The following is a 14,976-nucleotide window of genomic DNA, read 5'->3' as shown; positions in this document are numbered from 1 at the left end:
GACTGAGGGAGCCGTCCCAGCAGTTTGGGTTTTAAAACTGCTCCTTTACCCCCTTGATTTCAGGTCTTGTCTGACTGAGCTAATTAGGCTCAGTCTCTAGTCCTTGTGGCCTGTATTTACATTTCTGGTGTTTAGAATATTACTCAGCCATAAAAAAGAATGAAATAATACCATTTTCAGCAACATAGAAGACCTAGAAATTATCATACTAAGTCAGACAGAGAAAGACCAATATCATATGATATCCTTTATATGTGGAATTTAATTTAGAAAAAAAGATACAAATGAACTATTTACAAAACAGAAGCAAACTTATAGATATTGAAAACAAACATGCTTACCAAAGGGGAAGTGTGGCAGGCAGGGAGAGGTATATCAGGAACTTGGGATAAACATATACACCCTGCTGTGTATAAGACAGATAACCCAACAAGGACCTACTGTATTGCACAAGGAACTCTACCCAATATTCTGTGATGACCTCTGTGAGAAAAGAATCTAAAAAAGAGCGAATATATGTATTTGTGTAACTGGATCACTTTGCTGTACACCTGAAACTAACACAGCATTGTAGATAACTGGACTCCAATCAAATTAAAGTATTAAAAAAATAAACAACAGACGCCCATATCCTTTCAAAGTAAAGTGAAACAAAGCCAAAGGCCTCATCAGACACCGTAATAATGCCTCCCTCCTGAGAACAGGAAGCTAAAGGAGCAGCAAGAAGAAAATACACACAGCCAACAGACAACTAAGATGGTCTCTATGCTTTACATTTATCCGACCTTTATATTACCTATGGCTTCCCTGGTGGCTCAGCTGGTGAAGAATCTGTCTGCCTGCAATGTAGGAGGCCTGGGTTCAGTCACTGGGTTGGGAAGATCCCCTGGAAGAGGGCATGGCAACCCACTCTAGTATTCTTGCCTAGAGAATCCACGTGGACAGAGGAGCCTGGTGGGCTACAGTCTGTGGGGCCACAAAGAGTCAGACACGACTGAGTTGAGAAAAGTTGAGAATTGTTTTATTATGTGTTATTATACAATACAACATATGTTATTTATATAATATTATTATTAGTGTGATATCTTATAATTATATATTTACATATAATGTAATTTATATGTAATATAATTGTTATTATATAATTATATAATATTATATGATTATATAATAATCATGGTTATTATGCTCATGGACTGTATACCCCACAGGGCTCCTCTGTCCATGGAATTTTCCAGGCAAGAGTGCTGGAGTGGATTGCCATTTCCTTCTCCAAGGGATCTTCCCGACCCAGGAATCAAACCCAGGTCTCCCACATTGCAGGCAGACGCTTTAGTGGGAGCCATCCGGGAAGCCCATATATAACTATATAATATATTATTCATATAATATATGTTTATTATACAATACAAACAATATGTTTATATAAATATGTATATAATAATATAATATAGAATATATTATCTATAATATAATAATTCTCAACTTTTTAAATTTAGAGGGTCCTTGCACTCAGATTATTGCAAGTACAAAAGATCTTTGTCAACTAACAAATTCTTATCAGAGTAGTAACAGTTGAGCCAGTGTTGGAGTGACTGGGTCAAGAATCCAAAATATGGTTAAGCTCGCCACCTAGTGGCTGCCCAGGAAGTAGCTTCCTTGAATTTGGCCTCTTTTGATTTTGTTTTCCGGTGACAGACAGGCTTATCACTATGTGTTCATTTTTCACTCCAGGCAAAAGCAGTCATTATTTGAGAACTCCCACTGAAGCATCCTATTAAATTCTCTCATATTTGGTGGCTAATGAGGCATTAAACTTCGTCATTTGCTAATAGGCACTTCCTTTCATTCTCTTGGGTGAAAAGTCGGTTGCTGATACCTTCCTACAGCAGCGCTCAGTGTAGCCCGCTTGTTGGGGGATGAATTGCTTTATATGTCTTGTATCCAGTTGTGTGCTATTGCAGCTTCAGTTACCCTAAAAGGAAATTAAGGATCTTTCCTCTCTACCATATTCAGCTTCTAACCTGACCATGTTGTGAAAGGCGCTCAGCCGTGTCCACCTCTTTGCGACCCCATGGACTGTACAGTCCATGGAATTCTCCAGGCCAGAATTCTGGAGTGGATAGCCTTTCCCTTCTCCAGGGGATCTTCCCAACCCAGGGATCGAACCCAGGTCTCCCACGTTACAGGGGGATTCTTTGCCAGCTGAACCACAAGGGAAGCCCAACTTGATCATAGACCTCATTTAAAGCAAGAACATCCTGGAACGGCTTCTCTAAAAATTGCAGAGCTCGGCTGTGGATTTGTGTTACCAAGTTATTTGGGAGCGCAATCCCAGGAAAGCAAGTGTGAGGAGAAAGCGGAGTGAGGCAGGGAAAGAGAGAAAACCGATGCATGCGTGCTAAGTTGCTTCAGTTGTGTCCGACTCTGTGTGAACTTACGGACTGTAGCCCGTGAGGCTCCTCTGTCCATGGGATTCTCCAGGCAAGAATACTGGAGTGGGGTGCTATGCCCTCCACCAGGGTGTCTTCCTGACCCAGGGACCAACTTGCATCTCTGAGGTCTCCTGCCTTGGCAGGTGGTTCTTTACCATTAGCGCCACCTGGGAAGCCAGAAAACCAATAGGAACGGGTGTAATTTAGTAAGTCCCAAATTATTTCCAGGTAAATTCTGGTGGGACTGTCTGCCACGAGGCAGCCTGAACCTAGGGCCATGCAGCAGTGGGAGGGGTGGGGGGTTAGGGTGGGTTGAGGGATGGGGAAGTGGGGTCGGGGCGGGAGAGGGAGAGCTTATCTCATGTTACACTTTTCCACTGGTGAGTGTTTGCTTCACTGACATGAATTCCTTTGCTCTTCTGTTTGTGCATTTCGGGTGACAAGCAGATTCCAGGTGGCAACAGGGAACCCCAGGCAGGAAGTGAGAGGCACACTGGCTGGAAATGAAGTCAGAGCTTCTGTGGGGTGTGTGTATGCGAAGGTGGTCAGTGCTCACCCAGAGATGTCTCAGAGCCACAGTGGGAGCATGACAGAGGTCCAGGGCTGCAGAGACAGGTGAGGCTGAACGCACGAGAGGTGGTACAGGGAAGTGTGGGGTGCGGTGATCTTGCGTAGTTTTTACCCCAGTCCCTGCTCACAGGAGCCCATCAGGGAACTCCATAAATATTGCTCATGGATTTTCATTAGTATTGTTGTTGTTTTTCAGTCACTAAGCCGTGTCTGACTCTTTTGTGGCCCCATGGACTAGTAGCCTTTCTGTCCATGGGATTTCCCAGGCAAGAATACTGGAGCAGATTGCCATTTTGTTCTTCGGGTCATCTTTCCTACCCAGGGATCGAACCCGTGTCTTTTGCACTTGCAGGCAGATTCTTTACCACTGAGCCACCGGGGATTTAAAAATATTTTCTAGTAAATGCTTCCTGCAGAATTTCTTATCATTCCTAATCATGTGTTGATTAGGATCTTTCTGGTTGCAGAAACGTAAACCAATAAACCAGAGGAAGCAGAAGGGGCCGGAGTGGCCAGGGTGGCCCTGGGGAGTCACAGTGTGGGCAGCAAGGGGACTGGATCTGAAAAAAGGGCAAGAGCCAGGACCAGCAAATCTCTCTCCCGGACTCCTGTCTCTGCAGAGGAAGAGATTCCCTCTTCCTCAGGGAAAAATCTCCCTTTTGTCTCTTAGAGCCTTCATCTGATTGGATGAGGCCCACTATGGAGGGTAATCTGCTTTATTCGGAGTCTATTGATTAATTTGTTAATCTTATCGAAGAGACAGCTTCACAGCGACATCTAGACTTAGCATTTGACCAAATATTTGGGATCTGTGTGTTGCCACATTGACACGTAAAACTCACCATCCATCAGTGGGGAAAGGAGTTGCTACCCCCCTCTCATGAAGGATGGTGCTTGGCCCCACGAGCATCAAAGCTGCACCCGCTTTCTCCCCAGTTCTCACAGATTTCCCCTAGAGCTCGTGGAAGGCCCCTTCCCCTGAGACTCAGCCCTGAGCCGTGGAAGAAGCTGCCTTTCTGTTCTCCTCTCCCTGGTTCTCCCCTGCGGCCCTACACAAGATTCTTTCTTCTCCGTTGACTGAAATAAGATAATGGGAAGAAAACCCCTAAAATCGTTATGGAATAACCTTTCCTGAGGACTTCCCCAGCTCTTGTTGGACATCCATATGGGCTCAGATGTGTCTGAATCCCATTTGGCTTGGGCTAAGATCTGGGATTTCCATGTGGGGGTCTGAGATTTTTCCTACGTTCACAGGAGAATTTGGAGCTACTAGTCTGGCTATGAACCAGAGAGGCAAGAAAGCAGGAAGGATTTTTTTTTTTCTTTGACTATCATCTTTCTTTTATTATTGGAGTATAATTGTTTTATAGTGTTGTGTTGGTTTCTGCTGCACAGAAAAGTAAATACATATATATATATATGAGCCATATATGTACAGTAGTACAGATATGTACTATATACATAGTATATATGTATAGATATATCCCCCCCCTTTTCGAGCCTCTCTCCCACCCCAACCCGTCCCACCCCTCTAGGTCATCACAGAGTAGTGAGCTGAGCTTTGTGTGCTAAACAGTAGCTTACTACTAGCTGTCTATTTTAAAAGGGGGAAGGATTTAGGGTTAGGAGATCAGTCCTGGGTGTTCTTTAGAAGGACTGATGTTGAAGCTGAAACTCCAATACTTTGGCCACCTGATGCAAAGAGCTGACTCATTGGAAAAGACCCTGATGCTGGGAAAGATTGAGGGCAGGAGGAGAAGGGGATGACAGAGGATGAGATGGTTGGATGGTATCACCGACTCAATGGACATGAGTTTGGGTGAACTCCGGGAGTTGGTGATGGACATGGAGGCCTGGCGTGCTGCAGTCCATGGGGTTGCAAAGTGCTGGACATGACTGAGCTGAACCGAAGGATTTAGCCAGGAAAGAGGAAATAAGGAGGGGAGAGAGAAAGGCTGTGGAAGGTCTGTGTGTGAGAAATCCAGGGACAGCTTTGGGGTGGAAGCACGTGGAACAGCAGGAGAGGCTTTGAGAAATGTTGCTACGGGTTATAAATCTAATCCTCTTCCATATTCCCGGAGATAATGCAAGCAACAGTTAGACTTTTGGAAAACCACATTTGGTTTTCAATTTGGTTATCTGATCCAGGACTCAGATACTTTGCAGTGGATTCCGTGGCTAGACTGAGCCCTGTGAACCCTGGGTGTTTAGTTAGGGTTACTAATGTCTTCTTGCCTGGAGAATCCCATGGATAAGGGAGCCTGGCAGGCTGCAGTCCAGGGAACCTCAGAGTTGGGTATGAGTGAGCTGGAGTGCACGCAGTTGAAGTGAATGAGTCATCCTATTAAGACTGCTAACGTGAGCGACACTTTATAATCAAACATTTGCGAACGCCCCCAAGCTTAGCAACAGAATTGCTTGGGGAGTAGCCCCATCTTGTGGAGAAGCCTAAAAATATTGGGTTGGCCAAAAACTTAGGGGTTTTCTGTAACATCTTATGGAAAGACCCAAAGAAACTTTTTGGCCAATCCAATATTTCAGTGTCACACTGCTCAAGGTTAAGGAATTGAAGCAAAATGCATTTGAGTTTTAATATTATTATCCTTTTGAGAACATACTGTAAACTTTTATGTAATTGGACCAGTACATTTTCTGTGAAAAACAGCTATTTTTCATAGGTGATGAAGTCACTTCAACAGGTGATACTGAGTCTAATTGCAATAACATGTTTAAAAATCTCTAGATGACTCACCTTTCGTTTCCTGTGAAAAGCATTATTATCAGCACTTAATTCACTTAATGTGAGTTTTAAGCAAATTGAGGCTAAAAGTGCTCATGATTACCTTGGACATGAATAAAAATTCCCATTAAACTCAAAGAGGCTGGGTAAACCATCTAAGGATAGAGCAGTGAAAGAGATGGACGCATGAGAAGGTTTGTGTTATGTGGTCAAGACTTCCTTTGTTTTTCTACAAGTTTAATAATGTTCTGAAATGCAGCAGAAGGCTAGATTTTCTTTCTCTGGGTGTGGTTAGTGTTAAGGAAAGGGCTGAGGTAGGATGCAGAATCACTTCTTACTAGAAAAATCTGAGACCAACTCTTTACCTTAATATGTGCAAAAAGACCACATACAAGGAGCCCTGAGTTCTCATCCTGGCCGGTCACCACCTGCCTCCCTCATCGGGAGGAACTGACTTAACTCCAGGTACCAGTTTCCTAATCTGTTCTCTGAGGAAACCAACCTTGTAAGATACCGCCTTACAGGATGGAAAGTAGAAGCAGACCAGACGCGTTGCATGATGCTTAGGAGGAGAAGCAAAAGTGACCTCTGCTTCCCAAGAGGCCCCACCTTTGGGTGGGGAGAGACGAGGCAGTGCCTGGGTGCCCAGGTGTAGGTGGGGTGTGAACTCCCTGCTGTCGGAACCTACCTGTGCCATCAGGGCCCACTGGACAGTCAATGCAAAATCCCACATTTTTGACCTGAAGGATCAGAAAACACTGGATTTATGATAGGAATTTCAGGTCCTGTGGTCGCTTGGAGTTTCTAACCAGCCATTAGTAAGCCAGGAACTGTTTCAAGAAGAGAAGACATTTCCAAAGTGAGCAGGGGAACTCCGCTATGATTTTCTTCCCAGAGCTCTATGGACCACATAGCATCTTCCCCAAAAACTTCGAGCTGGGTCAGGGGGTGGGAGGGGCTCCACCAGATGGCGCTGTATCTTGCTCTGGGACCCCCTACACCCCGACTGGAATCCTTATAGTTACTATGTCCGTGGCAGGAAAAGTGAACCCCAGTATGGGATCTGTGCCTCCAAGATCCAAAGAAGCTCAACAAAACCGGCACTTCTTTCTAGTTCAGGAAAGTATGTTTGGAACAGCAGCTGTAGTTAAAAGTAAATTCCTGGTTAAGCTTATTTTGTGTCATTCAGTGCTTCTCACCCAAAAGCAGTTTGGTCATTTGGTCCACCATTTTTTGTTTTTTGGGTGGGGAAGAGGCGCAGGTCATGTAGACTCTTAATTCCCCAAATAGGGATCGAACCCATGTCCTCTGTAGTGGAAGCATGGTGTCTTAACCATTGGGCCACCAGCTTAGATAAGCACAAAAAAATCACTCCATTTTAAAGGTGCTTTCACCAAGTGCATGATTCTAAAACCTTGGGCACACAGAAAAATGTGAAAATTAAAATAAACTTGTGAAAAATAAAATGTCAATTTTTGAAAAATTACTTTACAATGGTTGGACAGTCTATTTAATTCCAGGCTAGTTCAACCTGAAGAAATTACAGCCTGGTCTTTGGCAGTATTTTGGTAATAATGATAGATGAATTCACAAGTTTTATGTAATTGTCTGCAAAATGCATAGGAACATAGTCATCAAGTATGTTCAAATCTATCAGCAACTCTGTTATTTTTGTATTTGAAATGACATTTTATATTTGCTAATAACATTTAGATAGAGAAAATAAAAGTGATTCTACTTTAGAAACAGTGAAAAAAAGTTGTTTAAAATAATTCTTCTGTTTGTGGTTAAACCACCAGCTTGAGACATAGTTAGGGTCATTTCTTTTAAAATTTCTTTTCCATTTTTAGAGATTGCTTTTTAAAACAATTTGATATACTGTGTTTTATGATTATGTGTTGAACCATGATAAAGTTTAGACTACAAAATACGGTGCATTTAGAGAGTTCTAGTTTTTTTCTAAAAACTTTAAAGTTATTTTATTTGGAAATAATTTCAAACTGACAGAAATTTCAAGAATAGTTCAAAGATTATCCTCATATCCTTTAGTGTTATCCATTGTATTTTACCTTATTGGTGTTATTGTCCCTCTTTCTTAATTATTAAAAAAAATTTTTTATTGGAATATAGTTGGTTTCTGATGTCACATTAGTTTCAGATGTACAACAAATGTATCTATTCTTTTCTGTATTCTTTTCCAATTTAGTCCATTACAGAGTATTGAGTAGAGTTCTGTGTGCTATATAGAAGACTATTATTATTAGTTTTTGAACTGTGGTGTTGGAGAAGACTCTTGAGAGTCCCTTGGACTGCAAGGAGATCCAACCAGTCCATTCGGAAGGAGATCAACCCAGGGATTTCTTTGGAAGGAATGATGCTAAAGCTGAAACTCCAGTACTTTGGCCACCTCATGAGAAGAGTTGACTCATTGGAAAAGACTCTTATGTTGGGAGGGATTGGGGGCAGGAGGAGAAGGGGACGACAGAGGATGAGATGGCTGGATGGCATCATGGACTCGATGGACGTGAGTCTGAGTGAACTCCGGGAGATGGTGATGAACAGGGAGGCCTGGTGTGCTGCGATTCATGGGGTCGCAAAGAGTCGGACATGACTGAGCGACTGAACTGAACTGATTTTGCACTCAGGGCTTCCCAGGTGGCTCAGTGGTAAAGAACCCACCTGCTAATGCAGGAGACTTGAGTTCGATTCTTGGGTTGGAAAGATCCCTTGGAGGAGGAAATGGCAAACAAATATATCCTGGAGTGTGAAGTCAAGTGGGCTTTAGGAAGCATTACTACGAACAAAGCTAGTGGAGGTGATGGAATTCCAGCTAAGCTATTTCACATCCTAAAAGATGATGCTGTTAAAATGTTGAACTGAATATGCCAGCAAATTTGGAAAACTCAGCAGTGGCCACGGGACTGGAAAAGGTCAGTTTTCATTCCAATCCCAAAGAAGGGCAATGCCAAAGAATGTTCAAACCACCACACAATTGTACTCATTTCACATGCTAGCAAGGTCATGCTCAAAATCCTTCAAACTAGGCTTTAGCAGTATGTGAACTTCTAAATCAGATGTACAAGCTGGACTTAGAAAAGGCAGAGGAACCAGAGATCAAATTGCCAACATCCGTTGGATCATAGAAAAATCAAGGGAATCCCAGAAACTCATCTACTTCTGCTTCATTGACTATATGCCAAAGCCTTTTACTGTGTGGATCACAACAAACTGTGGAAAATTCTTCAAGGGATGGAAATACCAGACCACCCTGCCTGCCTCCTGAGAAACCTGTATGCAGGTTAGGAAGCAACAGTTAGAACTGCACATGGAACAATGGACTGCTTCAAAATTGGGAAAAGAGTACGTCAAGGCTGAATATTGTCAACCTGCTTATTTAACTTCTATGCAGAGTGCATCATGTGAAATGCCGGGCTGGATGAAGAAGCTCAAGCTGGAATCAAGATTGCCGGGAGAAATATCAGTAACATCAGATATGCAGATGACACCACCTTTATGGCAGAAAGTGAAGAAGAACTAAAGGGCCTCTTGATGAAAGTGAAACAGGAGAGTGAAAAAGTTGGCTTAAAGCTTAAAATTCAGAAAACGAAGATCATGGCATCTGGTCCCATCACTTCATGACTGATAGATGGGGAAAAAATGAAAACAGTGACAGACTTTATTTTTTTTGGGCTCCAGAATCACTGTGGATGGTGACTGCAGCTATGAAATTTAAAGACGCTTGCTCCTTGGAAGAAAATCAATGACAAACCTAGACAGCATATTAAAAAGTAGAGACATTACTTTGCCAACAAATGTCTGTCTAGTCAAGGCTATGGTTTTTCCAGTGGTCATGTATGGATGGGAGAGTTGGACTGTGAAGAAAGCTGAGTGTCAAAGAATTGATGCTTTTGAACTGTGGTGTAAGAGAAGACTCTTGAGAATCCCTTGGACAGCAAAGAGATCAAACCAGTTCAATCCTAAAGGATATCCAACCATGGATATTCACTGGAAGGACAGATGCTGAAGCTAAAGCTCTAATACTTTGGCCACCTGAAGTGGCCAACTCATTGGGAAAGACCCTGATGCTGGGAAAGATTGAAGGCAGGAGGAGAAGGGGACGACAGAGGATAAGATGGTTGGATGGCGTAACCTATTCAATGGACATGACTTTCAGCAGTCTCTGGGAGATTGTGAAGGGCAGGGAAGCCTGGTGTGCTGCAGTCCATGGGGTTGCAAAGAGTTGGACGTGACTGAGCGACTGAATGACAGAGGAGCCTGGAGGGCTACAGTCCTTAGGGTTGCAGAGCTGGACATGACTGAGTGACTGAGCATGCATGCATGCATTTTACATATAGTAGTTGGTATGTGTAGAGAAGGAAATGGCAAGCCACTCCAGTGTTCTTGCCTGGAGAATCCCAGGGACAGAGGAGCCTGGTGGGCTGCTGTCTATGGGGTTGCACAGAGTCGGACACGACTGAAGTGCCTTAGCAGCACCAGTGTGTATGTGTCAACTCCAGTCTTCAAATTTATTCCTTCCCCTGGCCCCTTATCCCTTGGTAACCATAAGTTTGTTTTGTCCATCTGTGACTCTACTTCTGTTTTGTAGATGAGTTCATTTTTACCCCCCACTTTTTTTTAGATTCCACATATAAGTGATATCATGTGATATTTGTCTTTCTGTGTCTGACTGACTTCACTCAGTAAGACAATATCTAGGTCCTTCAGTGTTTTCGCAAATGACATTCAGTTCAGTTCAGTTACTCAGTCGTGTCTGACTCTTTGCGACCCCATGGACTGCAGCATGCCAGGCTTCCTTGTCCATCATCAACTCCCAGAGCTTGCTCAAACTCATGTCCATCGACTGGTGATGCCATGCAACCCTCTCATCCTCTGTTGTCCCCTTCTCCTCCCGCCTTCAGTCTTGCCCAGCATCAGGAATTATTTTGTCTTTTTAATGGCTAAATATCAATACCCTCAGATATGCAGATGACACCACTCTTATGGCAGAAAGTGAAGAGGAACTAAAAAGCCTCTTGATGAAAGTGAAAGTGGAGAGTGAAAAAGTTGGCTTAAAGCTCAACATTCAGAAAACAAAGATCATGGCATCTGGTCCCATCACTTCATGGGAAATAGATGGGGAAACAGTGGAAACAGTGTCAGACTTTATTTTTTTGGGTTCCAAAATCACTGCAGATGGTGATTGCAGCCATGAAATTAAAAGACGCTTGCTCCTTTGAAGAAAATTTATGACCAACCTAGATAGCATATTGAAAAGCAGAGACATTACTTTGCTAACAAAGGTCCGTCTAGTCAAGGCTATGGTTTTTCCAGAGGTCACATATGGATGTGAGAGTTGGACTGTGAAGAAAGCTGAGTGCTGAAGAATTGATGCTTTTAAACTGTGGTGTTGGAGAAGACTCTTGAGAGTCCCTTGGACTGTAAGGAGATCCAACCAGTCCATTCTAAAGGAGATCAGCCCTGGGATTTCTTTGGAAGGAATGATGCTAAAGCTGAAACTCCAGTACTTTGGCCACCTCATGCGAAGAGTTGACTCATTGGAAAAGACTCTGATTCTGGGAGGGATTGGGGGCAGGAGGAGAAGGGGACGACAGAGGATGAGATGGCTGGATGGCATCACGGACTCAATGGACGTGAGTTTGAGTGAACTCTGGGAGTTGGTGATGGACAGAGAGGCCTGGGATGCTGCGATTCATGGGGTAGCAAAGAGTTGGACACGACTGAGCGACTGAACTGAACTGCATTACATTGAATCTGTGCACCACATTTTCTTTATCCATTCCTCTGCTGGTAGACATTTAGGTTGCTTCCATGTCCTGGCTATTGCTAATAGTGCTGTAATGAACAGTGAGACACATGTATCTTTTTGCAATATGGTTTTTCTCTGAGTATATGCCCAGGAGTAGCATTGCTGGGTCACGTAGTGGTTCTGTGTTTAGTTTTTTAATGAACAGCCATCCTGTTAATTGGCTGTATTAATTTATATTCCCACCAACACTGCATGAGGGTTCTCTTTTCTCCACATCCTCTCCAGCATTTATAATTTGTAGATTTTTTTGAGGATAGCTATTCTGACTGATATGAGGTGATATCTCATTATAGTTTTGATTTGCACTTCTCTAATAATTAGTGATGTTAAGCACTTTTTCATGTGATTTTTGGCCATTGTTTGTTTGTTAGGCGAAATATCTATTTAGATCTTTTGCCCATTTTTTGATTGTGTTATTTGTTTTTTGATATTGAGATGCATGAGCTCTTTGCGTATTTTGGAGAGTAATTCTTTGTTGATTGCTTCATTTGCAATATTTTCTCCCATTCTCAGGGTTGTCTTTTTTCTTTTGTTCATGGTTTCCTTTGCTGTGCAAAAACTTTTATTTTATTTAGATCCCATTTGTTTATTTTTGTTTTTATTTTCATCACTCTAGGAGGTGGATTGGGAAAAGATCTTGCAGCAATTTATATCAAAGAGGGTTCTGTCTATGTTTTCCTCTAAGAGTTTTATAGTAACCAGCCTTATATTTAGATCTTTAATCCATTTTGAGTTTATTTTTATATATGGGCTTAGGGAATGTCTAATTTAATGTTTTCACAAATATTCTTTTACATACATGTATATTTATGTACATGTATATTCTTTTACATTCTTTTACCAGTTTCCCCAGCACCACTTATTATTAAAGAGACTATCTTTTCTCCATTGTATCTTCTTGCCTCCTTTGTCATAGATCAGGTGGCCATAGGTGCGTGAGTTTACCTCTGGGCTTTCTGTCTTTCTGTCTTTTTCAGTTTTTGTGCCAGTACCACTATCTTGCTTACTGTAGCTTTGTAGTTTAGTCTGAAGTCAGGGAGCCTGATTTCTCCAGCTCTGTTTTTCTTTCTCAAGATTACTTTGGCTATTTGTGTGTGTGTGTTTTTTTTTTTTTTTTTTTTTTTGTGTGTGTGTGTTTCCACATGAATTGTAAATTTTTTTTTGTTCAAATTCTGTGAAAAATTCCATTGGTAATTTTATAGAGATTGCATTGAATCTGTAGATTGCTTTGGGTAGTATAGTCACTTTCACTATATTGACTCTTTGAATCCAAGAGCGTTGTGTCACTCTCCGTTTGTTTGTGTTGTCTTTTTTTCGTTAGTATCTTGTAGTTTAAAAGCATGCAACACTTCATGAATTTGTGTGTCATTCTTGTGCAGGGGCCGTGCTAATCTTCTTGGTATTGTCCCAGTTTTAACGTGTGTGCTGTTAAAGTGAGTGAGCACTGGAAAGTTTTAGTTTTTTCATTGTTGTCTCCTCCCTTGATAGGTAACTTTTTGATTTTAGGTTTTTGGCTTATTCTTCCAGAGTTTGATTTTAAAAATGTAAGCAAATACATGTGCACGCATACATCTGCCCATTTCCTTCTGTTTACACTGAACGTGGGGTGCAATGCGCTGCTCTGCACTGTGCCTTTCTCCCCTGTGTCTGCGAGGTCACACACAGCAGGATATAGAGGCCTCCCCATGCTTCTTCACTCCATTGCATGGCTGGGTCATGGTTTATTCACACAGTCCTGTATTGAGGAACATTTGGATTGAGCTTTGACACTCTTGGCTCTTTCTTCTTTCCTTGAAACTTCTTTTGCTCTGAGTTCCAGTATGCTCCTCTCTTGTGGCTTTCCTGCTGCTTTCCTGACTGTTCTCGGTTCCCATCGTTTGTCGCCTTCCCTCAGCTCACACACTGAGTCTCCCTGTCCCCATGCCCGCGTCACCCTTCTCACTCCTCACCTTCTCACATGCTCTTCTCACTTTTTACCTTCTTCTTGGGGGAGCTAATTTACATCACTGTGATTTTTATGCTGAAGACTCTTAGATCCATATCGTTAAGCCACTATTTCTTTTATGAAACACAGATTTACATTTCCCAATTTTCATTGGAGCATTTCCTTCCACATGAATATTTTTTTAGAGACCTCAAATTCAATATACCCCCAAGTGAAGCTCATCAATTTCCCCTCCAAGCTACTCATCTACACTGATTTCTTATCTCAGATAATAGCTTTACCACTTACCACATTGTTCAAATGAGAAATTTTAGTGTCTCCTTCGGATCGTCTTATTCTCCACTTCTACTCAGCCACCAGGCTCTGTCAGTTCTGTGTCATCTTCATTCCTGTGCCCGCTGCCTTGGTCCAGGGCCTTCAGTCAGGTGCCCTAGTTTGGGACTTAAAATCTGGGGGGAGTGGTACAGGGTCAAGGGTGTTTACAACCTATTTGTGGTGGTACCTGAGGCAGCAGTGAGAGTCAGGAGGCCTCTGGAGACTGTGTCACATAGCGTGGCATTTCTTGGCTGATATTTGACCTCCAGCATCTCTTGGTTCCCATCTAATTTCTGAGCCTGATCATCTAGTCTTCCTGTTTATCCTCTGTATGTTTTAAATTATTCTGACAGATTCCTCTTCTGTCATTTATTCAGAGTTGATTCTGGTTGTTAGCAACCAGGGGTTCTGGTTGATCCAAGGAGTAATTGGAACAGTTGAAACACAGGAGAAGAAGAAGGCTGAGGTGTCATCAAAAGGGCGGAACAGGTGGGCTCCTTGCTCTGGGGTCTGACCACTGACGCGATGGACGCACTACCAGAGCCACTGTGATGGATACGGCATTTCTCAGGGAGGCTGGCCAAGCAGCTGCTGAGACAGTTTTTCATTTGTTCCTTTGTTCTTTAACTCCCGTTACCTCTGACAAAGACTATGTCCTTGACCAAACTTTTGTCGGGCTCCCCTGAGCCCTCTTTGTGACTCCTCTGCCTCATTCCTGGCCCAGCGTGTGGCTTGGAAAGCCCAGTTTTAGCAAGAATCCTGCTAAGGCAGCATAGAAAGAATCCCCCACCCTGGATATCTAATCAAGTTCCCTTGGTAATTTTCTATCCAGTGACCCCTGACTATTGCCTATAAACTGCCAGCTACCCATTGCTATATTTAGAGTTAAGCTCGTTCTGTACTGAAATCTTGCTTCTTTACTGCAGTAGCTTGAATAAAATCTGTCTTGTCGTTTTAACAAGTGTCCGTTGAAGTTTCTTATTGACACCTGTCTTTATGAGTGTTTTCTGTTTCTTGCAATTCAAAAAGAATCTTGAAAAACACAAGTGTTTTGTAATATTAAAATTTAAGCATATTGAATGTTTTATTACCAACTTATTGCTTTCTAAGGAATCAAAACATTTTATTTTTGTTATTTCTTGGA

At 42.4% G+C, this 14,976-nt stretch overlaps 1 non-coding gene across 1 annotated transcript; it reads right to left on the bottom strand.

Moving 5' to 3' along the window:
- Positions 1 to 12,906: 12,906 nt before the first annotated feature.
- LOC120879730 lies at positions 12,907 to 13,017 on the bottom strand. The gene has a single exon (XR_005724875.1). It is a non-coding gene; the product is annotated as a U6 spliceosomal RNA (small nuclear RNA).
- Positions 13,018 to 14,976: the final 1,959 nt, after the last annotated feature.

Source organism: Oryx dammah, unplaced genomic scaffold (genome assembly GCF_014754425.2).
Source record: "Oryx dammah isolate SB20612 unplaced genomic scaffold, SCBI_Odam_1.1 HiC_scaffold_20, whole genome shotgun sequence".
Classification (NCBI taxonomy): domain Eukaryota; kingdom Metazoa; phylum Chordata; class Mammalia; order Artiodactyla; family Bovidae; genus Oryx; species Oryx dammah.
Note: the sequence above shows the minus strand (reverse complement) of the source record. Positions and strands in the feature narration are given on the sequence as shown.